This window comes from Petaurus breviceps, unplaced genomic scaffold (assembly GCF_028583685.1).
Source record: "Petaurus breviceps papuanus isolate PSGF00001 unplaced genomic scaffold, PetGlider_PUasm1.0 175, whole genome shotgun sequence".
Classification (NCBI taxonomy): domain Eukaryota; kingdom Metazoa; phylum Chordata; class Mammalia; order Diprotodontia; family Petauridae; genus Petaurus; species Petaurus breviceps.
Window position 1 is genome coordinate 13,963,497 of NW_027185764.1, and position 23,359 is coordinate 13,986,855.

General features: G+C 44.1%; 2 long non-coding RNA genes and 1 pseudogene across 6 annotated transcripts in view; 1 reads left to right on the forward strand and 2 right to left on the reverse strand.

Annotated features, from left to right (window-relative positions):
* LOC138158673 (uncharacterized) overlaps nt 1-23,359 on the forward strand; it is a 47,894-nt gene that overhangs the window by 13,551 nt on the left and 10,984 nt on the right. Inside the window, exon 2 of one of the 5 annotated variants that reach the window (XR_011167703.1) lies at nt 19,720-19,764. The exons of the other annotated variants lie outside the window; for them this stretch is intronic. This is a non-coding gene — a long non-coding RNA (uncharacterized lncRNA). The remainder of the gene's footprint in view (nt 1-19,719; nt 19,765-23,359) is intronic. 5 annotated transcript variants of the gene reach the window in all.
* LOC138158675 (uncharacterized) overlaps nt 1-23,359 on the reverse strand; it is a 45,029-nt gene that overhangs the window by 11,007 nt on the left and 10,663 nt on the right. Inside the window, exon 2 of the long non-coding RNA XR_011167705.1 lies at nt 6,749-6,811. This is a non-coding gene — a long non-coding RNA (uncharacterized lncRNA). The remainder of the gene's footprint in view (nt 1-6,748; nt 6,812-23,359) is intronic.
* On the reverse strand, nt 17,491-18,561 carry LOC138158969 (intraflagellar transport-associated protein pseudogene; annotated as a pseudogene).

Consider the following 23,359-nt stretch of genomic DNA (forward strand, 5'->3'; position numbering starts at 1 on the left):
ATTTTATATCCTGCAACTTTGCAGAAGTTGTTAATTATTTGGATTAAATTTTTTAGTTGACTCTCTAGAGTTTTTAAGTGAACCATCGTATCATCTGCAAACAGTGATAGTTTTGTTTCCTTGTTGCCTATATTTATTCCTTCAATTTCTTTTTCTTCTTTTATTGCTATAGCTAGCATTTTTAGTACAATATAGAATAGTAATGATAATCATGGGAATCCTTGCTTCACCCTGATGTTATTAGAAAGGCTTCTAGCTTATCCCTATTACAGGTAGCGCTGACTTCACAGTTTTAGAGTGATGCTACTTATCATTTTAAGGAAAGTTCCATTTATTCTTATGCTTTCTAGTGTTTTGTTTTTTAAATGGGAATAAGTGTATTTTTATAAAAAAAAGCTTTTTCTGCATCTATTGAAATAATCATGGGATTTTTGTTGTTTTTGTTAGCATGGTTAATTATGTGTACACTTTTACTAATATTGAACCAGCCCTGCATTCCCGGTATATGATCTCTTAGTCTCACTCAATTCATGACACTGCTTGACCTTCTAGACCCTAAGTCAGCTCTGATGCTTAGGTTTAAAGATCTAGCTACTGCATCCAATTTCCAATTTCACCTTTTCCTCATGCTCCTATCTCTAGATGAGTTGGTCAATGCACTGATTCTTTGATATCCACCCTTCTGTGGGAGTAATAATCTAAATCTCTAGGTTTTCCTTTAAAAATATTGAAATTGTCATTGATATTTAATTGGGGGAGGGGCTAAGATTCAGACTGTTTAATATGGGATTAATTATAGATTCAAAGCTGGAAGGAACCTTAGAGTTCAGCTAATCCAACACCTTCATGGAAGAAACAGGTTCATTCACTTAGTAAAATTTATCAGGCACCTATTATGTGCCTAGCACTGTGCTAATCCCGGAGGATACAAAAAGAGGCAAAAAATGGTCCCTGCCCTCAGGGAGCTTATAAATTGTTTTCGGAAGATTCTGAAGCTCTCCTGGAAGGATAAGATACTCGACACTGAGAATAGTCCTTATTCGAACTAAACTGCCAAGCATTCTGACTCTGCTTCAGAAAGTGCAACTCCGATGGGCTGGACATGTTGTTTGAATGCCAAATGTACATTTGCCACAAAAGACTGTTTTATGGAGAGCTCATACAGGGCAAGTGTTCACATGGTGGTCAGAAGAAGCGATACAAGGACATTCTCAAGGTCTCTCTTAAGAACTTTGGAATTGACTGTGTGGCATGGGAGACACTGGGACAGGACTGCCCAGCTTGGTGTGTCCTCATCAGAGAAGGTACCATGCTCTATGAGCAAAGCAGAATTGAGACAGCTCAAAGGACACACAGGATGCACCAGTTTAGAATGTTCACATGGACTATTTGTTCCTGACCTCTGGTAGAGCATTCCTGTATTGGTCTGATAGGCACACTGATTAGACACACTGAAACTTGACTCTGGCATAGTGATATCCTTTCAAAAAATGGAGAACAACCAAACCAAATCCAATCTAATGGAGGAGACAACACACAAACAAATATATACAAAGAAGTTATAACAGGACAAATAGGAAATTTGGAAAAAGAGGGAAAGTGCTGGAATTAAGAGGGGTTGGAGAAGACTTCCGGTAGAAGACAGGATTTTAGTTGGGACTTAAAAGGAGCCAGGGAGGTCAATAGTCAGAGTGGAGGAGAGAGAGTGTCTCATGAATGGGCGACAGCCAGAGAAAATGCTCAGAGCCAAGATATGGAATGTCTTGTTCATGAAACAACCAGGAAATCAGTGTTGCTGAATGAAAGAATACATGTCAGAGAATCAGGTGTAAGGAGACTGGAAAGGTAGGAGGGGATTGGATTATGAAGGGCTCCGAATGCCAAACAAAACATTTTGCATTGATCTTAGAGGCAATAGAAAGTTACTGGATTTTATTGGATAGGGATCGGGGCAGACATGATAGAACTTATGTTTTAGGAAAATGACAGTGACTGAATGGAAGATGGACTGGAGAGGGGAGAAGCTTAAGGCAGACTGGCCCACCAGCAGGCTATTGCAAGAATCAAGGCGTGAGGAGCACCTAGGTGTCGCAGTGAACAGAGCAATGGCTCTGGAGTCAGGAGGACCTGAGTTCAAATCAGACCTCAAACACTTGACACTTACTAGCTGTGTGATCTTGGGCGAGTCACTTAACCCCAATTGCCCTGTCTTCCCCCCCCCAAAAAACAAAAAAAAAAAAAAAAAAGGATCAAGGTTCGAGGTATGAGGGCATGCTCTGGAGTGGTGGCAGTTTCAGGTGAGAAGGGAACATATCTGAGAAATTCTGGAAAGGTGAAGTGGACAGGCAACAGCTTAGATAAGGGGAGTGAGAGATAGTGAGCCCAGGATGACTCCTGGATTGTGAGGCTAAAGAATTGGGAGTACAGCAATAGGGAAGGTGGGAGAGGAGAGGGTTTGGGGGAAAGATAATGATTTCTGTTTTAGACATTAAGATGTCTACAGGGCATCCAGTTTGAAATGTCTGACTGTGCGCCGGCCAGGGTTGCTACAAGGGAATAAAGAGGCAAGGGAGTCTTCTTAGCTGAATCAAGGTGGTATTCACACTGAACTTCCTTGTTGGGTGTCCTTCCCCTGCTAAGGCTAAAACTTTGAGTAACTGTCACATTTTATGCAAATGCTTCATTTTGTCCCACTATCAAACCAGAAGACTGGCCTGAATCTAGCCTTGTTTGCAACACGTAACTTGTAACTTTTTTTGTTTACTTGTAACTGTACTTTCCAGTGGGTGTGGATTTGAGGCAAGGGGTCAAAGGAAGCCTTGGTTAGTGAATGGCTAGTCAGCTTTGGGTTTCACTCTCTGATGCACTGTGGGGTATGTGTGTACTCTTCAGAGTCTCAGGTCAGGATAACATATTCTTCTCCTAGGATAATGGATGATCATGGGAAATCTTTAAGGTTTGGGAACCATCTTGAATTTCACATATGAGTTTGGGCACCTCTGCCTCAGTAGGGACACATACTTGGGTTTCATTGATCAGCATGACCAAGGACAGCTGCCTGGTCAAATGCTAAAGGAAGAATGGCGATGGAAGTGAAGGTGGGGGGTTCATACAAGAAAGCAGTGGGAAGCTAAAGCAGAGGAAGGTTAGTGGATAGAGAGCTCCGTGGGAAGCAGCAGAAAGTCTATGGAAGGACAAGTCAGCCCACAGCGAAGAGATCAGAGGAAAGAATCAATGGGACAACAGGTGGTGGGTGGACGAGACGTATATAACTTGAGAGGGCTAGATAGCCAAACCTAGGCCAAAGACACTGCCTGTTCTCACCCAGAAAGCCTGACAGCATAAAGTGATTCTGGAAAAGCTTTTCCCCCTGGCCCTTCCTAGCCAGAGAACAGGTTAAACAGAGACCAGAGACCCCTTCCCTCTGGGACTCTGGGAGAATAGTTTCCCAGGCTGCTGGGCACTGGGGCCTGAGGTTGGGGGAGGAGTTGGTTAAACACCAATGAATCCTCCCAACAGATGCTTCCTATGGAGAGGAGCAGAAAGAGATTGGATGTGCGGGGCTCCTGAGAACAGTCAGCTCCCCTATCCTTTAGCAACTTGCCTCTGTGGATTTAACAGGGTCCCAGAACCAATAATTGGAATTATAGAAACAGGAGGGGGTGGGTAGGAATAACTAAGAAAAGGAGGAGGGAAGGGGCATCATTTCAGGATTACAGATTTAAAGTTGGAAGAGACCTTACAGTTCAACAAATCCAAGTGTCCTGTTTTACAGATGAGGAAACTGAGGCACAGGCACATTAAGGATGTGCTCAGGGTTGAGTCACACAGCTAGTAAGTGTCTGAGGAGGCATTTGGATCCTCTTTCAGTCTTTTGGTCCAGTGCCCTCTCCACTATGCTGTGATGAAGCTAATGTTTCCTTTCTACCTATAATTATTCCTTCCCTCTAGCTGCTAGAGGATAGGGAGGGTGATACTGTGGGAAACTGAGGCCCAAGAAGGAGAGGATAAGATTCCACTCAAGTAAATCATCAGGGTCAGTGGTTTGAGCTTCAGAAAATTCTGCAGTGTGGACTGGGGCGTCCAAGGGATGTGCCTGGCTGATTTAAGGGTGGGTATCACTTCCAGGGATTTGAGAATTTAGAACTGAAAGAGACTTTGCAGAAAATCTAGTCTAATTCCCTCACTTTTTTTTTCTTTTTTGGAGGGGGGAAGGCAGGGAAATTGGAGTTAAATGACTTGCCCAAGGTCACATGGCTAGTTTTGTGTTGTATCTGAGGCCAAATTTGAACTCAGGACCTCCTGACTCCAGGGCTGGTGCTCTATTCACTGTGCTACCTAGCCTCCCCAAATTCCCTCACTTTATAGAGGAGAAAATTAGGGCTCAAGAAGGCTAAATGATTATGCCTACGGTTGCACGAATTGTCCCACCTTGGACAATGTTAATCCCTCGTCCTTTCCCCATTACTGGTGGGGGCAGGTGCCTGATCCCTAGTCCAAGCAGTTCACATTATCAAGCAAGGATGAAGGTGGTACTTAACTCTCCTTCTCCATTCTTCAACACCCTTCCCCCCAACACCCATCTAGGCCCTGGCTCCCTGCCCAGGGCAGACTCTCTCCAGAGACAGGGAAGATGCAAGGCAATGTACAGACCTGCCGAAGAATGCGGTCTCCTCCCTCAGTGCCCCCTCCCCCCAAGACAACAGCTCTTAGAACAGGCTTTCCAGTTCAGCTTGCAGGGGGAATGCTTGGGCCTAGATTGTAATTGCCTTGAGCTGGCTTGGGGCCAGGGCCTTGGAGGTAAGCACTAAAGTCCAATATGGATGCTGAGCATCCAAAGATCTCAGAGAGACTCATTTACTGTACTTGGGAACTATATAGAAGAAGGGGAACAGAGGGACGGCAGCAAAAAGAACGAGATTAACCCATTAAACTCAAGACTCAATTTTAAAATTCACCTCAACGAACCCCTAATTATAACAAAATGTTGCTGCAGCCTCATCAGGTTCAGGCATGACCAGAGGGTGAAGAGGGGTACCTGGGCCCATCTGTTGCTCACCTTGAATAGGCATAGACAGCTCAAAGTAGTTCTCTGTGATCTCATAACCTGTCCTGGCATCTTTGTCTGAAAACTGAGATAAAAAGCATGACTTTTTTTTCTTTTTAGAAGAAAGGCCATTGTGGTTAAGTGACTTGCCCAAGGTCACACAGCTAGTGTGTCAAGCGTCTGAGGCCGGATTTGAATTCAGACCCTCCTGACTCCAGGGCCAGTGCTCTATTCACTGTGCCACCTAGCCGCCCTTTAAAACCATGACTTCTTACCCGTTGGTTTGTCTTCTGCTTATTTTTTTATATTTATCTACATATTATACTTGTGTGTGTCATGCTATGTCCCTCAATAGAATGTCAGCTCCTTGAGTTCAGGGAGAGAAACTGAGTCCTTTCTACCTATAATTGTTCCTTCCTTAACATGCTAGAATATAGAGCAAGTAATCCTAAATCTATATCCCCAATACCTGGTAAAGTTCCAGGAACACAGTGGGCACAAAATAAATGCTTGTTGATTGATGAGCTCCACTAGATATTCTGGGAAATTGAAGCCCAGGGAAGGATGGTGACCATAAGCTTTTAGAGCACAGAAGGGTGTAGAGCCGGCAAAGACAGGACTGAGCTCTACTTAGCCTGTAGTAACAATCCATCTGCAGTGGAACAGAAAGAACTGTATTGACTCTACAATCAGAGAACTGGGGTCTGCAGTATCTCCCCAGGATCACTCCTCTCCACCTGCCCAGGACAGTTCTCTTTCTAATCTGTAATCGGCTCTCTTCTCTGCTGCCAGAAGTCTCAGTCCTTGATGCCGTTTCTTCCCTCGAAGGCTGCTCCTCTCTGTGTCTGTCTCTGTAGAGAATGTCTTGGCTGCCTGCTAGATTCCTTTCTTCTGTGCTTCAAACTCTCTAAAACTCTCAGAATGTAAACTTTTGATTCCCTTTTAAGGCCTACAGGGCAGGTTCCTATTCTAATCCAGTCAAGGAACTTTTTTCACACTTCAAAGATGGGGTATTGGGCTCATACACGCATCTGTAAATTTAGTTTAGCACCTTATCTGCCTTTTATTTTCTGTGATTACATACATCTTTCTATTAATTATCTCCTATTTATCCTGTATAAAGCTCATTTTGTATATTTTTATTTGCATGTTGTCTCCCCCATAAGATTGTCAGCAGCTTGGGTGCTGTCTCTTGCCTCTTTTTGTACCCCCAGGTCTTGGCACAGTACTTGGCACATAATAGGTTCTTAACAATGTTTACTGATTGATTGATCGACTATATTCCAGGCTGGGGGTTTGATCAGAGAGCAGCTCTCCCTCAAACTTACAGGGAGATTGGATACAGCACTGTGTTTGAATCTTCTCTTAGACAATAGCTGTTCAGTTGTGTCTGACTCATTGTGACCCTATTTGGGGTTTACTTGGCAGAGATACTAGAGTGGTTTGCCATTTTCTTCTTCAGTTCATTTTATAGATGAGGAAACTGAGGCAAACAGGGTGAAGTGACTTGCTCACAGTCACACTAGTAAGTGTCTGAGGTCTAATTTGAGCTCAGGAGGATGTCTTCCTGACTCCAGGCCCAGAACTCTATTCACTGTGCTACCTAGCAGCCCTGGTGTGACCATAGGCAAGTCACTTAACCTCTCTGAGACTCAGTATCTTCATCTATAAAATGGGTATAATAGTAATAATAATACCTACCTTATAGTTGAATCTGAGTGTCTTGATAGCAGAAACTGTCTCACTGTATTTTTAGCATTGTACCTAGAATATAGTAGGTGCTTAATAAATGCTGGTTAAAAATGTAACTATTAAAAATAAAGAAATAAAAATAAAATTGGACTGTTGTAAGGATCTAGTGAGATAATGTGGGCAAAGTACTTTGCAAATCTTAAAGTGCTATAAAAACATTAGCTATTATTATCCCGAGTCGACCTTCAGCATTGGAGCTGAGGTAACAGTCTGATGAGGTAGTGGGTCCCAGGCTAGAGTGAGAATATGGCCAGGATGGCTCTTCTCACGACTAAGATAAACTCTGGAAGGGTTATCCTGAGAGCTCAGGGTGTTCAAATTAGACTGTTTTAAAACTGGGGAGGGGCTCTGGAGTGCAGATCCGACAACTGCTCCAGGAGAAATAAGGTTTTATCAGCTGTTCCAGCTCGAGGCTGCTATCCTTGGCAAAAACAGAACAAAAGAGCTTCTGCATATAAGCTTCTGCAGCTGGGCTGATTCAAATTAAGCTGGAAGGGACTCTCATCTCTTCATTTTACAGATGGGGAAACTAAGGCCCAGGTGAACGTCTTGTTCCAGTTAATGGCAGAGCCAGATTTAAAATTTATGCCTGATGACTATTCCAAGGCTGTTATGATGACACTGAGAACTGACTCTTCAGTGAATCCAGTCTGATTAGCCCCAAAACAGCCTTGCCATGGTCCCTGAGAGACATCCTTGTCTTATCTTTTCCCACACTAGCTGATGGGAGGGAAGAGAGGAGGCACAAAAGGCCAGAGGGTTATTAGTGACTCCATTCTACACACTGTTCATAATAGTCAGGTGAAGTGCCTTCCCCAGAGCAATCTAGGCAAATTCCAAGGAGGCCAGACTGATGGACAGGACCCAGGAGCTCAGGTCATCTCTGTGCCCTCCCCTGCTCTCAACATTACAAGTAGAAAGAGTTGTCTTTGCTCCATTCAGGGAAATTCTTGGTTGTCCCCTGGGGTAATCCAATCCAAAGCCATTACTCTACACCTCTTTCTAACTCATAGACTCAAGCATTTCAAAGCAGAAAAGAAGCCCCAGAATCCTCTGGTCCAGGAGCTCTTAACCTCTTTTCATATTATGGCCCCCTTTGGTCGTCTGGTGAAGCCTATGGACCTCATTTTCAGAATATTTTTAAAGTCATAAAATATAGCACATAGGATTACAAAGGACATTAATTATATTGAAATATACTTATCAAAAAATTTTTTCTTTTTATATTATTTTTTCTTTTTCATTTTTTCTATTTTTCGAATGCTTTATTAACTTCTGATTAACACCATTCATTTCTGCCAGATTTTGAGTTACAAATTTTCTCCCCGTTTTCCCCCTATCCACCGCCCTAAAACAGCAGTCCCACAGGATATCCCCTCCTCCAATCTGCTCTTTCCCATGTTTTCTCCCATACCCCTTTCGACTTTTCCAGTGGATCTCTATGCCCCAGTGCCTGTATTTCTTATTTCCCAATTACATGTAAAATAGTATTAATAGTGTATATATATATTTAAATATTTGATTTTAAAACTTTGCATTCCAGATTCATTCCCTTCCTCCCTTGTCATCCACCCTTACTGGGAAGATAAGCAGTTCAGTATAGATTGTACATGTGTGGCTAATGCAAAACAATAACATAGTAGATATATTGTAAAAGACTGACTATATTTCCCTCCCTCCTATCCCACCTCCCACTTGTTCTATTCTCTACTTTGATCCTGTCCCTTTTCAAAAGTGGGTGCTTCCAACTTCCCTCCCCCCCCAGCCTGCCCTGCCTTCCATCATTCCCCCTCTCATCCTCTTCCCCCCCTACTCTCCTGGAGGGTGAGATGCCCTATTTAGTGTGTATTTCATTCCATCCTCAAGCCAAGTTCAATGGGAATAAGGTTGACCCACTCCCTTTTGCTTTCCTATTCTTCCCCTCCATTGTAACCATTTTCCTTTGCCTCTTCTATGTGAGATAGTTTACCCCATTCTGTCTCTCCCCATCTCCTCTCATTATATTCCTCTCTCGCCTCTCAATTTCACCTTTTAAGTATCATCCCTTCATGTTAAATTGGTTCTGTGCCCTCTATCTATGTATACCTGTAAACATGTATACACACATTCACATATGTATTCATATGCCCATATACCCTCATATATAGACATATATATTTCTATTCCCTTCAACTACTGAGAAAAGTTTCATAAGTTACAATTATTGTTTTTTCATGTAGGAATGTTAATAGTTCAACTTTGATAAGTTCCTTATGATTTCTTTTCCCTGTTTACCTTCTCATGCATCTCTTGCTTCTTGTATCTGAATGTCAAATTTTCTATTCAACTCTGGTTTTTTCATCAAGAATGCTTTAAAGTCCTCTATTCCACTGAATGACCATATTTTCCCCTGAAACATGATACTCAGCTTTGCTAGGTAGGTGACTCTTGGTTTTAATCCCAGCTCCTTTGACCTCTGGAATATCATATTCTAAGCCCTTCGATCCCTCAGTGTAGAAGCTGCCAGATCCTGGGTTATCCTGATTGTGTTTCCACAACATTCAAATTGTTTCTTCCTGGCTGCTTGTAATATTCTCTCCTTAATCTGGGAATTCCAGAACCTGGCTATAACATTCCTAGGAGTTTTCTTTTTGGGATCTTTTTCAGGAGGTGATCAGTGGATTCTTTCAATCTCTATTTTGGCCTCTGGTTCTAAAACATCAGGGCAGTTTTCTTTGAGAACTCCCTGGAGGATGATTTCTGGGTTCTTACTTTGATCATGGCTTTCAGGTAGTCCAACAATTTGTAAATTATCTCTCCTGGATCTATTTTCCAGGTCAGTGGTTTTTCCCATGAGGTATTTCACATTGCCTTCTATTCTTTCATTTGTTTGGATCTGTTTAACAGCATCTTGATTTCTCATAAAGTCATTAGCTTCCATTTGCTCCAATCTAATTCTGAAGCAATGATTCTCCTCATTGAGCATTTGAGATTCTTTTTCCATCTGGAAAATTTGGCTTTTTAAGGCATTCTTCTCCTCATTGCCTTTTTGACTCTCCTTTGCCATTTAAGTCAGTCTATTTTTTAAGGTGTAATTTTTCTCAGTCAGGCTGTTGACTCTCATTTCATAATTTTCTTGCCTCGTTCTCATTTCTCTTCCCATTTTTTCCTCCACTTCTCTTATCTGCTTCTAAAGGTCCTCTATGGCCTGTAACCAGCTCGTATTTTCCTTTGAAGCTTTTGTTGCAGGAGTTCTGACTTCACTGTCTTCCTCCTGTTCCATGCTTTGCTCCTTTTTGTCCCCAAAATAGGAGTCTAATGTTGTAATCTTCTGTCTGCTTTGTTTCCTTTGCCTGGTCATGTCGCCCCTTGACCCCTGGGCTTTTTGCCACAGTAGGACTCTGCCACCAGACAGGGGAGCTTTCGTCCCAAATGCTGGGGTTTTCTTAGCTGCCAGAGGTATTAGATGGGTGCCCTCTCTGAGGTCTCTACACACTCTGGCAAGCTGGACACATGCCCCAGGACCTCCACTCTAGACTGCAATCCAGATCCAAGCAGGTTAAAGCAAGAGCGATTACCCCTCAGACTGGTGCTTGGTCCCCCTACACTCTGCAGGCCAGGAGCTGAAGCTGCCACATGGCACTGGCTGGCTGTGCTGCTGTCTCAGCGGCTTCTCGCCCTGGGGGCAAAAGCCACACACTCCCACTTACTGGGTCCCAAAGTCCAGACTGCACTGACCTCTCACTTTGTCCTTCACATCTATGTGTTGATAAATCTGGAAACTGCCAAAGCTGCTGCTGATCTGTAGTCCCTCTGGCCGGTGGCTGGTCAGGCCCACTCTGGGGCTAAAGCCTCAGATTGGGGCTGGGCTCCCAGAGCCCTGTGCTGGCCGATTCCTGCCAGCCTACCGGGCTGTCCTCAGTGAAAGGTTAGCTTCTCTCTGTCATTTTGTGGGTTCTGCAGCTCCAAAGTTTGTTCAGAGTCCCCTTTTTACATGGATTGGGGAAGGTGGAAGCTGGAGCCTCTGGGAGGTCCTGCTTCTACTCTGCCATCTTGACTCCGCCCCCTCAAAAAATTTTTAAAGTTCACAGACTCCAGGATAAGAACCCATGATATAGTCCAACACCCTTCATTTGATGGGTAAGGAAACAAAAGTCTTCAGAGGGGAAATAACCTGTCTATGGTCACAAAGTGACAAACTCAGGCCTTGAATGCTAGGCTTCTCATCTTCCTCTTCATCTTCCATTTTCTCTTTCTCTTCCTCCTCCATCTCCTCCTCCTTATTCCTTGTATTCTGAGCTTTAAGAGCTCAGAACATACTCACCATGCCAACAGTGTTAGGAAAGAGTGTAACTAACACTGGGCTTGGGGTCAGAGGCCTGCTGGTCTAGTCCAGCTTTGTGACACTCTTACCTATTGGACCTTGGGCAAGTTACTTCAAATTGATAGAATCTCGGTTTTCTCCTTTGTAAAATGGGAGTGGTATTACTTCCCCTGAGTTCTTCTGTCCTAAGAGGTCTTATGAGGCAGAAATGAGATAACATACATGCAGTGTGCTCTGGTGGAAAGGGGATCATAGATGTAGAAAGGAAGCTTAGTTCAATCCCTTCATTTATAGATGAGGAAACTGAGGCCCAGAGAGATGGAGTAGTTTGCATAAATCCACACAGGTAGCAAGTGACAGAGATAGGATTTGGGTTATAGGAGAAAGAGCACTGACTTTATAGTCAGAGGATCAAGGGTTCAAATCCTGCCTCATTGCTTACTTACCTATGTCACCTGGGGTAAAGCACTGAATCTCCCTGAGCCTATTATGGATAGCTTTCTCTTCTTTTCTTTTTTCTTTTCTTGGAGGAGTGGGAATGGGAAGGGGAGGCAGTCAAGTTTAAATGACTTGCCCAGATTCGCACAGCTAGTAAGTATCTGAGGCTGGATTTGAACTCAGGTCCTCCTGACTCCAAGGCCAGTGCTCTATCCAAGCTTGCTTTTCTTTTAAGTATTTAATAAGTATAGCCTATAATTTTCAAAGCGGTCCTTCTTGTCTGTAATTCTTTCTGACCTTTCTCTGTGTTTTTTTTTCTTACCAATAAAATAATGCTTCAATGACACTCTTTTCTTTTATTTTTGTACCTTATTCCAATTCCTCCCTTGTTGTCTTACTTCTCCCCAACAAGGAAGGAACAAAGCCCTTGCAATAAATACACTAAAAGTCAAGTAAAACAAATTCCCACGTTGTTTATATCCAAAAGTGTACATTTCATTCTGCATCTTGATTCATCATTAGTCCAACTTCTAGAATACTAGGTTGGCCTCTGAAGTCATCACAGTTATGCCAAGGCCCTAGAGAGGCCAGGGATGGGGTAAAGGTTATTCTTTCTATTTGACAGGTGAGGAAATTAAGACCTGTGTGTGTGTGCGCGCACATATATGAGACTGAGACAGAGAGGGACAGAGGGGGAGAGAGAGAGAGAGACAGAAACAGAGGCAGACTGAGGAGAGAGAAAATAGCAGGATGTCCCAGACTATTGCCTCCCTTTCTGTGTTGGTTCCTCCCCACCCCATCCCTGCCAGCTGACCCCAAGCTGCCCTGCTGTTGGTGGGCTGTCAGGAGCCATTCCCAGGGGGCCTTCTGTAGGTATGGGGTGGGAAAGGGAGATTTCTCTTCCTCTCAGCCCTGCGGCCTTTGCAGACAGCCCAGCCCTTGTCAGTCAGGTTCCCAGGGGCCACTGGGGAGCACCTGGTCACAGAGGTGCTTCCAGGAAACTCCAATGTCCAGCACAGCCGGTTTCTGGACCTGTTCCCACCCTCAGTCTGTTGTGTAGCCCAGGGGGTCAAGCACCCCAGCCCCTCCCCATGGTGGGGGTGGGGCAAGGCAGGCAGCTCCATCCCAATTAAAGACAGTGGGAATCCATGCCTTCTGGCCATCCTGGGGAGGAGGGGGTCATTTTGTGCGACAGGAGCTGATGGTTATCTTGCTTGATTTCCCCAAGGAAACAACAGCCTTGGTGGTGGTTGGGGGGTGGTAATCTCTAGGGACATTTCAACCTGGCTCTTCTCACGGGCTGCACCTGTCCCATTCTGCCAGCTTGCTTCCCTCCTCAACCCCCTCCCCACCAGCCACATTCACACAGAGCTGCTCTCTCCGCCTGCCACCTGTCCCTATGAGGTGGGATGACCAAGGGAAAGAATTTCCCCCAGAGTAATTGGGGTGCACTGGTGGCTTGAGTGTGGGTGCCTGTGGGGATGGGGAACTAGGAAAAGAGTCCTAGCCATAGGATTTGGTTAGAAAGTGCCTTGGTGCCTGTCCAGTTAACCCTCTCCTTTCACAGTGGAGGAAACCAAGTTCTGCCTATGAAAATCAACCCCAAGCTTCCTGGTCCTCTGGGAGAAAGCAGATGGCAAGGAGAACAGATACAGCCCTGCCCTTGAAGAATTTAATTCTTTACTGGACAGAGCACTGGATTTGGAGTTAGCCATTAGGATCTCAGCCCTAACACTTGTTACCTGTGTGACCTCAAGAAAGTCACTTTGGCTTTCTTGGTTATCATTTTCTCATCTGTAAAATATAGTGGTTGGACTAAATGACCTCTAAGGTCAGTTCCAACTCCGAAGCTATAATCTTTTGAACCTAAACCCAGGCTGACCAGAACTCTAAGGTCCCTCCCAGATTAAAATCTCTTCCCCACTGCATCCCTACCCCCATTTTGGCTTGTCTTTTTTTTTTTTAATATTTATTCATTCATTCATTCATTCTTTTTTTTTTTTTTTTTTCTTTTCGGAAAGGGGAACACAATTTAAGTGACTTGCCCAAGGTCACATGGCTAGTAAGTGTTAAGTGTCCGAGTTCAGATCTGAACTCAAGTCCTCCTGACTCCAGGGCCAGTGCTCTATTCATTGCGGCGCCATCTAGCCACCCCAAATTCATTCATTTGTAACATTCATTTTTCTAAATTTTGAGTTCCAAATTCTCTTCCTCCAGCCCCTCCACGACCCATTGAGAAGGCAAGCAGTAAATCCATTTTATATGTGAAGTCATGCAAAACATATTTCCATATAAGTCATGTTACCAAAAAAAAAAGAAATGAAAAACAATGTGGTTCAGTCTGTACACAGAGTCCATCAGTTCTCTGAAGGGGACAGCATTCTCATCGTGGGTGCTTTGGAACTGTTGTGGATCCTTGCACCGACCAGGGTCTTTCACAAGTGATCGTCCTTTCAATATTGCTGTTACTATGTTCAGTGTTCTCTTAGTTCTGTTCACTTCACTTTGCATCAGTTCAGATAAGTTTCCCACGTTGTTCTTTTCTGAAACCATCCCTCTCTTCATTTCTTAGAGTACAATAGTATTCCCTCACAAACATATACCACAACTTGTCCAGCCATTCCCCATTGATCGGATATAAAACTCTATGAGTCTAAATGAGACATATAGAAATGCCGCTATTAACAAAAGCAACAGATGTTCATTCTTGGCAGAAGCTTCATCACGAGTGGTAAAAATAGCTCAGGAAGTAGAGGGATGTCACCTTCTCAGACTTTCTGGAAATCATGCCATACTTGGAGTCATGGGTCTGAGACCTGCCTCTCACACTTACTAGTGTTATGATACAAGTTGCTTCACCTCTCTGAGACTCAGTTTCCTCATATGTAAAAAGAGGGGTGGCAATCATGACAGCATGATATACATTATAAAGTTATTGCAAGGAAAACATTTATTGAGAGTAAACACATTGGAGAGAGGGCACTGAACTTGGAGTCAGGAAGACCTGAGTTCAAATCCTACCCCAGGCACTTACTGTTTGACCTTGGGCAACTTAGTTTCCTCATCTATAAAATTAGGTTCGAGTTGAGGACATTCAAGGACCCTTCCTACTCAACACTTAGGATAATAGGGAAGCATTTTGTAAATAGTGACAGTCTCTGGGGTGGTCAATTGTTGTTTAAATGATTCTGCTATTCTTGGGAAGGGCCAGTCCTCCTGTTTAGTCACATGAAGGCTAAAGATGGTAGTCATCTTGACCACTTCCAGGAACCTGGGGAGCCCTGGCTCTTGTCTAATAGACTTGGACCAGAGGAGCCTTACACATCCCTCTTTCTTTTCTTCTTTTGATACAGTCTCCACTGCCTTAGTTGATTCATAATGCCTACCCTCGGACGGTCCCTGTTCGTCTCATTGATGCAGTTATCACTGTTGGAATCCTCTAAATACAGCTAGGTGTTGAAGTGGAGAGAGCGCTGGGCCAAGATTCAGGAAGACCTGAGTTCAAATTCATCTTTAGACACTCACTAGCTGTGTGACCCTGGGCAAGTCACTTAACCCTGTTTGTCTCATTTCCTTATCTGTAAAATGAGCTGGAGAAGGAAATGGCAAATCACTCCAGTATCCTTGCCAAGAAAAGGGGTTACCAAAAATCAGACGCAATTCAACAACAACAATAACAAAAATACCACAGGCACTTAGCAAAGTAGGTGCTTAATAAATGTTTGTTGATTGATTTCCATGGAGGAAACACTAGTAGCCTGTTCTCAGCATCATATATCCAGAGCTGGAAGAGGCCTCCAAGGCCATCTCCAGCCCCATCATTTTACAGTTGAGGAAATGAAAACCCAAGAAATTTAAAGCACTAGCTCAAAGCCATAGAGATAGTAAGCGTCAGAGGCTGGATTTGAACACAATTTGTCTGACTCTTAATGCAGTATTCTTTCTACCAACCTCAACCTGCCTACAGACTATTAACCCATTTTAGCGATGGAGAAACTGAGACCCAGAGAGTTAAGCAACATGCCCAAGGTCACAGAGCTGGGGTGAGAATTTAGGTCCTCTGACTCAGGGTTTGGGCCTCTCTGATCACCCCCACCCCCATCCTCACCCCCGCCCCCAACATACGTGCATTCTTACTGTTTCTGCCTCGGCCTTGGTTCCTGTTTGCCCTGGTTATGTTACTCTGTTTGGCATTTACAATTTCCAGTCCCGTCGATTCTACAAAGGTACAGAGCTTATGTTCAAGCTTATTAAGGAGACCCCCCCCCCCGCCCCTCCCTCTTTTCTGATGCTTCAATAGCTGGCTTAAGCCTTTGAGCCCGGTCACCATGGCAACGTGATTGGCAACTACAAACCGAGGCCCAGGAGTCATCCCACGAAGCCCTAATAGCTTCCCGTTCAGCATGGCCTAGTTCTGAACCTAGCACTCAGAGGGGCCGTCCTCTCTCCTGGGAGCATCCCCAGCCTGCTTTCCCACTTGCTTAAAGGATCAGCTCTGGTCCTTAGATCTCCCTGACCCATAGATGGCTTCCCAGAGAACCTGCTTCCCAGCTTGGAACCTCTCCAGGGGACCTTGCCTTCAATCCCAGCGCTTTCATCTTTCACTATTAGCTCTCTTCCCTTAACTCAGGATGCCTTCAAGGTCTGTCAGCCAAAGTCAGTCCAGTAGATTTAGTCTAAGGACCCGGGTTCAGATCCCACTTCAAGTACTTGTGGGACGTGGGGTAAACCCCTCAATCTCCCTGGTATATTGGGGGCCTTGGTCTGGTGGTCCTCTAAGTTCTGTATTCATGAGCCTGTGATTTCTGAGGCAAAAAAAAATTAAATCTCCCACTCTCGTTGCAGCCCTCTTCCCATTCCCCCATTGTCCCCTTCTCCCAGTACCTCTTTCTATCGCTCACTTCCTTCTCTTGCTTCCACCAGGGCACCTTGGGGCCATGTAAAGTCTACTGGATTTGGAAGGACAGCTAGCTTAGTGTGGTGAGAAAACTGGGCCTGGAGGCTGGAAGAGACGAAGTGAAATCCTGTCTAGAGTGTGTGACCCGGGGCAAGTCACATTTCTTCTCTCAGGCTTGATACCCTCACCTTTAAAGGGGATATGACAATGCCACCTGCCACACAAGGTTGTTGTAGAGCTCAACAGAGATAATATGTACAACATTACTTTGCAAACCTTAAAACTGCAGAAAACTATGGACACCTTAGCTATTGGGAGACATAGGTTCTGAGTTCGAATCCCAACTCTTCTATCGACTACCTGTGTGGGCCTGGACAAGTTATTTTGCCACTCCAGGGTTCAGTTTCCTCATCTGCAAAACAGCTAGAAAACCTCTGAAAATCTTTCCAGTTCTAAATCTATGATTCTCACATTCTAGGCTGTAAGACTATGTTTTCTAGGGGTTATTTGCAAGGTGAAAAGAGCATGTGACATTTGAGAAATTATAAAGCAGAGCAAATTCATTAGAAGTGGAGAGGTGGTGGGCCTGTATTTTTTTTGGAGGGGGGCAATCAGGGTTAAGTGACTTGCCCAGGGTCACACAGCTAGGAAGGGTCTAAGGCCCAGTTTGAACTGAGGTCCTTCTGAGTACAGGGCTAGTACTCCATCCAACACACCACCTAACTGCCCCTGGCCCTACATGTACCAAGATACACTCTATGGAGACAATTTTCCATTCCTATCTGGGCTGCTCATGTTTCTTTCCAGGACAGCTGCCACACTTTGCCCAGGAGAATCAACCAACCAATTAAAAAACATATATTAAGCACTTACTTTGTGCTAAGCACCTACAAACATTATTCCATTTGATTCTCACAATAACCCTGGGAGGTAAGGGCTGTTATAATCCCCATTTTTTGTTTGTTTTCTTATGTCCATAACATACAATGGTTGGTTTGCCTTTTATTTTTAAATTACTTGATAAAAACAAGAGGAAAAAGAAACAAGAAACTATTATTCCAAATCAGTCATTTGGTTCTTCGGCCTCCTGTCAGAGCTCAGTCTGCTTTGGTTGAATATTTCTATAATTGTTTTCATTTCCACACTAAAGAACTTTGGGGTTAGCATCACACTGTCACAGTCAAAAATCTTCATCAAATGAGAAGGGCTGAACTTCACCCCCAGGTGCTTCTGTCAAATGCCAGAATGCCAATGTTCTGTTGGCCAAATCTTCAGGTCAGGGTAAGAATGCTGGTCAAAAGAAGGAGCGCAACCTGAGAGAGAAATGTGCCTCCTCTTCTGCTCCTCCTGGAAGTCACAGCAGAGATCGGCTCAACTTGTAGTTTCCTCATCCATGTCAAAATCTTCCAAATCTAGGAAATCGTCTGCCTTCCCCTTTCCTGCCCAATCTGGGTCACCTCGAATGGAAATGCCAACTTTTTTTTTTTTTTTTGCTTTTTGGAGGGCAATTGGGGTTAAGTGACTTGCCCAAAGTCACACGGCTAGTACCTGTGTCAAGTGTCTGAGACCTGATTTGAACTCAGGTCGTCCTGACTCCAGGGCCGGTACTCTATTCACTCACCACCTAGCCACCCTGGAAATGCCAACTTTCTGGCCTTCATTGATCAGGATCTGCTCTTCCTCTGGAGGCTAGAGTACGGGACTGAGAGAAAGGTGCTCATTCCTAATGGGCTGAGTGTGAGGATCCACAGCCCCGGGGCAAAACTGTTACCTGAAGAGTCTTCTCCAGGCATTCTGTTCTTGATCATGTGATGATCTTTTGAAAGACACGTGAAAGTATTCAAAAATTCCTCATATGCCTGCTCATGGCTATTAATAAACTGATCCAGGCCTTGTTCAATTAACCAATCTTCATCCATGATCCCCAATCGCAACAAATGAACAGACATACCCATTGAGCAGCTTCTTTACCTTAATTTTTTGTTGTCTCTGGGCACCTCCCTCTAGAGCCCAGAGGAAGGAGTCCAGGCTTCCTTCCCGCTGGGAGCAGGGGGAGGCCTTCGAATCTCTTAGCCTATAATCCCCATTTTTTACAGCTGAAAAAATTAAGACAGATAGAGGTTAAGTGACTTGCCCTGGGTCGGAGAAGCTGGTAAGAATGTGAAGACTGATAAAAACTCAGGTCTTTTTGACTTCAGGCCCCAAGCTCTATCCACTTCACCACCTGGCTGCAGGCAAACCTGAAGGCAACAGTTATGGGTGATAAGCTGAAGCCAAATAATTCATGGGAACTGAAGAAGTGGGTGAACTTGGAGGTCAGAACTCTCAAGAAAACATCACACATAGTGAAATCTGCAAGGATGAGGACAGAGGTTAGGCCTGCAGCCAAGTACTTAACTCCTTGAAAAAGGAGAATGATCCAGAGGCCAGTAGATAATTGGGATTGGGACCCAGTTATGTAGACAAAATGAGCCTCAGAAGGAGAGAGGTATGGCAGAGGGAGGGAGGGTCTGGCACCAGGGTCAGGAGAGAAGAATCATGGGGTTAGAGTTGGAAACTATTTCAAAGGGCATTTAAGCTAATTGCTTTTTTTTAAAAATATTCAAGGGTGACTAGGTGACACAGTGAGTAAAGCCCCGGCCTCTCGGGAGTCAGGAGGACCCAAGTTCGGTTCCAGCCTGAGACACAACATCCACACACACAAAAAAACTAGCCGTGTAACCTTGGGCAAGTTACTGAACCCCCCAACTGCCCTCCAAAAAAGGGCAAAAAAAAATTCAATTTTATTTTCTACTTTGAATTCTCTCCTTCCCTGTTCCCCTTAACCCTCCACCTTGAGAAAACAAGAAAAACAAAAGCCCTTTAAATATATATAATCAAGTAACACATTCCCAAATTAACCAAGTTTTTTAAAATGTCTCAATTTGCAATCAAAGTCCATTATTTCTTGGTATCTGGAGGTGGGTAGCATGTTTCAATCAAGAGTTCTTTCCAGCTCTTTCTTTTTACAAACGAGGAAACTGAGACCAAGGACTTAAGTAAGTCATTCAAGGTGGAATTTGAACCCAGGTCCTTCGGCTTCAGAACCCAGTGATCTTTCCACTGTACAGATGTACCTAGTACTAGAGAGGGTGGCCAGGGATATGGTATCTTCCTGTCAGAGTCAAATTTCCATTACCTTTTCCCTCCTAGAAGAGTGTCTGATGGTAGAGATGTACCCCTTCTACACACAGACACAGACACACAGACACACACACACACAGCTGCCCATTTCTCTTCCAGGCTTACATTCCCACGGAGATCCTCACACATCTGAAAGCTGATGGGGTATGTATGTCATGTATGTGTGTGGTGGGGATCGTTGTGGGAACCACATGATGCCCCATTTGGGATGGTGGGAATCCGATTAGCTAAATTACTTAGGCAAGGGACAAGTCCCAGCTACAGAAGAAACTTCTCTTGGGGAGACGTTCACCACACTCTGCCTTTCCTTCTGTCCCCTCCAGCTCACCACCTGCAGGGAGGAGCTCAAAGTCTTACAGTCTTGTCTTTCTCTACCCTTCCCAGCTCTTCCTCCCTAGTTCCCCCAAAGCAGTTTGAGATCTCCTCCAGATGCATTCCCAGGGAAAAGCTTTCAGCCCCTGTGGTCCCTCCCCCACTCTCCAGGCCTGGAGAGGAAGTCGTCCATATCTAAATGTGTCCCGATGGCTGCACTAATCTTCCGCTGAATATACGGCTTGTGGTGGGCTTGTTGGCAGTGAACAGGGCATTAGTGGAACACATGGCCAGCATTCAGGACCAAACAATGAAATGCATTCTCTTGGCCTCAGTCCCCCTCCCCAGCTCCTGCCTGGCCAATTCAGCCATTAGCCTCTCAAGTGGAAACACTGAGGGAACTTTCCAAGCATGGGGGTGGGGTCAGGGGAGGATGAAGAGAATGGAGGGAAAGCGACTCTGGGTTCCAAATGGAGAGGGTGTGGGGAGCAAAGTCCCTGCAAAGCAGTGACCCTCCAGGATAACTCCTTGACACATCTGGAATTTCAAGTTCCGCTTGGTGAATTCCTCTTTCTCTACGATCCTAACACATGACATCATAATCATCCAAGCTTATCAGGAAAAGATCTGAGAGGTTGTGCAATACAGCCTCCTGCCTCCCACCCTGCCCAGGAATCCTTTCTATAGCATCCCTGACAGATGGCCATCCAGCATCTGCTCAAATACTTCCAGGAACAGGGAACTCACTACTCAATAAGATGGTTGTTGTTTAGTCGTGTTTGATTATTCGTGGCCCCATTTAGAGTTTTCTTGGCAAAGATATTGGAGCGGTTGGCCATTTCCTTCTCCAGCTCATTGACAGATGAGGAGACTGAGGCAAACAGGGTGAAGTGACTTGCTTTGGGTCAGACAGTTAGCAAGTCTCTGAGGCCAGATTTGAACTCAGGAAGATTCCTGATTCTAAGCCCAGTGCTCTAACCACTGTACTGCCTAGCTCTATACGGTACTCCACACCCTCTCTAGGTCATGAGACTTACTCAAGGTCACACAGTGAGTCTGTGACTGGGTGGGATTTGAGGACTTCTAATCTGGGGCTCTCTCTTGAGCCAGTTGTCCATGGCCACAGACATTATAATTCCACAATTTACATCTCTTCATTTCAAGTCTTTTTTTCTGGAAGACTTCCCTGACTAGCTCCTTTATATACCTGCCATCACTACACTCCTTCCTCCCTTCTTAGCCCTCAAGGGCGTATTTTAGATTATTCAAATCCACACAGGATTCCCTCATCTTCCTGAATGGTGCACATCCTTAGATTGTAAACTCATTGAGGGCAGAGGGCAATCATTTATTAAATGCCAGGGTCAGGCTCTGGCTTAGGTTCTGAGGATGCAAAAGCAAAAGAGAAAGTTCCTGACCTCAAGAATCTTACATTCTAATGGGGGAGCCCTATGTGTGTGTTTAGAGTGATTACATACAAAATGAATACCAAGAGGGTTTGGGGAGGGTAAGCAATATCAGCTGGAGAGACTAAGAAAAGCTTAATATTAAGATAGTGTTTGAGCTGTCTCCCCTCCCCCCAATTATCAATCATATATTTTTTTCCTTCCTCATCCATTGGAAAACAAACAGAAAAGCCAAAAAACCTAAATCCTTGTAACAAATATGCTTAATCAAGCAAAACAAATTCCCATATCAGTCAAAGGAAACTATGGTGACAGAGGCCATTAAACCATACACCAGGATCCCTGCCAGACATATATTGACTTAGTTTTAAAATGTAATGTTATCTATGTTTTATTGTATTTTTATTTATTTTGTTAAATATTCCCCAATTACATTTTAATCTGGTTTTGACTGAACTGGGACTGTTTGACACCTCTGCCCTAGACTAAAAGTTGAGTTGGCAATATTTGTTCACATTTACATAACATCACAGATTTAGAGTTGGAAAGCAACTTAGACTTCAACCTCTTCATTTTATAGTTTAGGAAACTGAGGCCCAGAGAGATAAGTGACTTGCCTTGGGTCACACAGTAAATTGAAGACCTTGGATCTGAATCCACATCATTTGACTCTACCCTGCTGCCTCTGGAAATTTCTTCACAAAAAAATGTGTGAGGTAGATCATACAAATATAGTTATTAGTCTCCTTTTTGTTTTAAGCAGAAAAAACTCAGAAAGGTGGAGTTACTTGCCCAGGGTCATTCGACTCTTCAGGACCAGAGATGGGAGTCAAACCCAGATCTTCTGGGTCTAAAATAGGTGCTCTTTCCTCCATAGCTCACTGCCAATGTTGGCTTTTATTCTCCTGTGTCCCAAATACCAGAGCAACTACTGACTGGTGTCCAGGCCAGAATCAGAACCCACAGACTTTGCTCTCAAAGGGTTTCCAGTCTAGTCAGGGAGGCAGGAAACACAAAGGAAAAAGACACTTTCACAGAACTACGGGAGAAGTGCCAAGTAACAGGTTCCTTCTTACCTAAGTGTTAAGAGGTTTGATGAGTCAGAAAGGAAAGGGTCAAGTAGGGCTAATAAGCATTTTCCTCACAACAACCCTGAGAAGCAAGGCAATTATGTCCCCATTTTACAGATGAGGAAACTGAGACTCACTGAGGTAAATTTCTCTGCCCAGAGTCATAGAGTTGTTAAAATAGCAGAATGTGGGGCAGCTAGATGGTGCAGTGAGTAAAGCGCTGGCACTGGAGTCAGGAGGACCCGAGTTCAGTTCCAGCCTCAGACACAACACCCACACAAAAAAAAAACTAGCCGTGTAACCTTGGACAAGTTACTTAACCCCAAATGCCCAAAAAAAATATATATATATATATATATATATATATATATATATATATCAGAATGGTCAATCTAGTGAATTATTAGGGTTGTCAGTCAGAAGGCTTCCTGGAGGAAGAGAGAAGTAAGCTTTGAGGTAGATTTCAAAGTAGAAGTTATCACTTTTTTTTTTTGGAGGGGGGAAAGCAAGACAATTGGGGTTAAGTGACTTGCCCAAGGTCATACAGCTAGTATGTGTCAAGTGTCTGAGGCTAGATTTGAACTCAGGTCTTCCTGACTCCAGGGTTCATGCTCTATTCACTTTGACGCCTAGCTGCCCCAGTTCTTATCACTTTTATGTGTCATGGACCCCTTTGGGAGTTTGGCAAAGCCTATGGACTCTATCCCAGAATCATGTTGTTAAATTAATAAACATATGGAATTACAAAGGAAGCTAATGATATTGAAAATGACCAAAATGTATTTTTTGGGGAAAAAAAAGTTCCTGGGTTGTCTGAAATCTATCTAAAATCTATTCTGAAATCATAGAGCCCAGCTTAAGAACCCCTATTTTAAAGAAGGGAAAAGCTAAAGATTTGTTGGGGGTGACCCTCTGGCCTCATATCCAGATTGTGGCATAATGTTCACAGGA